Genomic DNA, 3,689 nt, shown 5'->3' with positions numbered 1-3,689 from the left:
AAAAAAAATATAAAACTAATCAGGCCGTTGAATATTTCAGTAAAACCGGTCACGATCAACATATTGAAAACGGACAGTCCTCTGGTGGCCGATAAAAGGTACGAGGTGACCTGCGAATCGGCAGGATCCCGTCCTTCGGCCATAATTACATGGTATAAAGGGAAACGTCAACTTCGCAGGACAAAGGTACGTTTCAAACTTGAGCAATTTGAAAATTACGACTAAACTCCATTCCGGTTAAAATAAAGTGTCTGGCACATTGTGTCCAATTATGTGTCCCGAGTAAAATAAAGGGAAACCGTTCGCAGTTCGGTACAGTGAATGGTGCGATTTGCCTAAGCTGATTTTGCGTATATCTGATGGCGAATAATGCAGTTAACCGAGACTGGGATGGACGTTTTGAAATTATAGGAATCACACTTCAAAACAGGGTTTTTCAATTGAATATTCAAGAATTTTGCACAGTTTGGCTCGCGAACTTTTGCCGAGTTCAAACTGTGCTCTTATTCGATTAGACAATTGCTCCCCTCAAAGCCGGGCCTCTTGTTCACTTAATGGGTGAAGTTTTAAAAATGCGCGAAGAAATCAGCGAGAAACGGAAAATGGGCAGCAGTTCGACTTTGTTTATGACAACCAGGCGCAATTTATTGCGGCAAAAGCGATATAAACAACTTGAAGTTATAAGGAAGACTATGCAGTCTGCCCCGAAAATATACCCGCCCTTCTTTCAATTACGTTAAGCTGAACTGTGCAGATTTGGGCATCTTAAAACGCGCTAAAGCCGCCCTAAATTTTGCTAAAACTGGAAAATATTGCCTGGTTCCCGTATAAGTTGCTTGATTTGTCTCGAATTTAATTCTAAGTCTAGTGTTTATGTTGAAGGGCGAGAATATGGGGAACGTTACCATAAGCGAACTCAGCTTTGTTCCAACGACAGAAGACGATGGAAAGTACATAACTTGCCGAGCAGAAAATCCTAATGTTACGGGACTATTTCTGGAAACTTCCTGGAAAATTGATGTCGTTTGTAAGTATATATTTGACACTTTTGTAAGGTAAGATGGTTGTTCACAAAACACAATAAAAAGTCGATTTAACTTATAAAAAATGATTCTGTCCAAACGCACAAAAATTTGTCAATTTTCAAAATTTCATTATGAAGGAACTTTGAACTCATCCGAAACGAAATTCACAGCACAAGTAAGCTGGTCGATTCTTTCTCTAGCAGTGGTGTTGCTGTTTAGATTCCTCCAACGGTTTCTCATAAAACACCATGGTCCAAAAGCGAAAAATCGGGCAAAAACCTTCCAATTTTCGAAAATTTACTATGGAGGAACCATCGACGTAAAAAAAACCAAATTTACACCAAAAATGATCTGATAGGTTCTTTAGCTGCTGTTGATGTCCCCGTTACCCTTTCTCAAATGGTTTCTCAAAAACAGGCCTGAAACCACCATGGTTCAAAAGCGAAAAATCGCGCAAAAAGCTTCCAATTTTCAAAAATTCACCACGAAGGAACCATCTCGGTAAAAAGAACCAAATTTACATCACAAATGACCTGATAGGTCCTTTAGCTATTCCTGGTGTCCCCGTTGCGATTTCTCAAATGTTTTCTCAAAAACAGACCTTAAACCGCCATGGCCCAAAAGCGAAAAATCGCGCAAAAACCTTCCAATTTTCTAAAATTCAGTATGGAGGAACTATAGACGTAAAAAGAACCAAATTTACATCACAAATGATCTGATAGGTTGTTTAGCTGCTCTTGATGTCCCCGTTACGATTTCTCACACGGTTTCTGAAAAACAGGCCTCAAACCACCCTGGTCCAAAAGCGAAAAATCGTGCAAAAASCTTCCAATTTTCWAAAATTCAGTATGGAGGAACTATMGACGTAAAAAGAACCAAATTTACATCACAAATGATCTGATAGGTTCTTTAGCTGTTCTTGATGTCCCCGTTGCGATTTCTCAAATGTTTTCTCAAAAACAGGCCTTAAACCACCATGGCCCAAAAGCGAAAAATCGCGCAAAAACCTTCCAATTTTCAAAAATTCACTATGGAGGAACCATCGCCGCAAAAAGAACCAAATTTACATCACAAATGACCTGATAGGTTGTTTAGCTGTTCTTGATGTCCCCGTTGCGATTTCTCAAATGGTTTCTCAAAAACAGACCTCAAACCACCATGGTCCAAAAGCGAAAAATCGCGCAAAAACCTTCCAATTTTCAAAAATTCACTATGGAAGAACCATCGCCGTAAAAAGAACCAAATTTACATCACAAATGACCTGATAGGTCCTTTAGCTATTCTTGATGTCCCCGTTRCGATTTCTCAAATGGTTTCTCTTAGCCATAGAAGMGCAAAAAACCCGCGCAAAAAATCCCAAAAGTTCAAAAATTGGCGATGAAGGAACCAGTTGTGCTCAACCCAAACCTTTCCAGCTTGAAAAATTCGTTGAACCACTAGTGATATTCCTGGAAAACTGAAATTTTGAGTGAATTTCCTCCAAAAAATTCGATTTCTATGAGCCCTTTTGCTCTTGGTGGGCTCAGCTTCGATGGAAAGGCAAATGTTCCAGCCCTAGACGATTTCAGCTCTCTTAATCTTAAAACGTATCAAATGTGTATGGAATTTCAGCTCAATTATACTTAACAGGCCATAATAAAAGTTAAGGAAAGCAAACTGTAGTTGCTTAATCAGATCGGAACTTTGAGCCAACAAAGTTGTGTTTTGGGAATAGAACGGCATCACGCCAAGCTGTTCCATGTGAACCCAAAACAGGCCAAATGGGCGAAAACGTAAGCGGCTAATTATCGCAATAAATTAATTGTTATCAGAAAAATCTGCAACTAAATGGCCGGGCGTTTTGCAAAAACGGAAAAGTTATGAGATCGCGTAATTGCATACACAAAGCTTCAAGCGTTTAATGTTTGCGATTATTTAGGAGGCAGTTTAATTTGCAATATTCCCTGAAAAATGAAGAGAAACAGAATGGTCGTAAATTAAGAAACACATTATATCAAGAGCGGGGGCGGAAACGCAAGGAACGATAATTAAAAAAACTGTTTCTGTGCAACAATTCATCCGGGCTAATTAAAAACAGTTTTGTTTCGAGCCACTAATGAAATGTTTGGAAAGAACAGGAATTTTTTGCGAAAAATCAAATGCCTGAGTGTACTTCTGTCCTATTGAGGATCTTCATGTTTTCGTTCAAACTATTCTTCTTTCGTGTGTTGTTGGAAATTGCCCACGTTTTGATTGAATGTTGTAGTTTTAATTATTCGATCTTGATGCTTTCTACCTAATCAGTTGCAAATTAAAACAACATTTTTATTATAAAAATAGGGTTTTGTCCAGAAGTAACAAGCAAAATAGGGATGAAAATAAATGAATTTATATGCAAGAACTAATGGTGCCACTTTCGCCCGAGCCCCCAAGACCGGTTCAAACTAATGAATATTTGACTTCTCAATTAAGGAGTTCAATTGATATTTACTTAAGCTGAAAAAATCGCTTCGCCATCCCAAGGTTGAGACAATGGGCTTTTGTGAAGTTTTCGGCAAAAACTCCGGCCTCAGACTCAGCACGGGGTGCAAATCATTAATAGGCTGCACTTCCCTTTGTGTAGTTTGCTTGCTGAATCAGTAAACAATGCCTGAGAACAGGAGGAACGCGTTTCGTCTGCCAACT

Source organism: Dendroctonus ponderosae, unplaced genomic scaffold (genome assembly GCF_020466585.1).
Source record: "Dendroctonus ponderosae isolate FM_Combo_2020 unplaced genomic scaffold, Dpon_F_20191213v2 Dpon_F_20191213_10, whole genome shotgun sequence".
NCBI classification, from domain to species: Eukaryota; Metazoa; Arthropoda; class Insecta; order Coleoptera; family Curculionidae; genus Dendroctonus; species Dendroctonus ponderosae.
The sequence above is the reverse complement of the archived record's forward strand: the minus strand, read 5'-3'. Positions refer to the sequence as shown.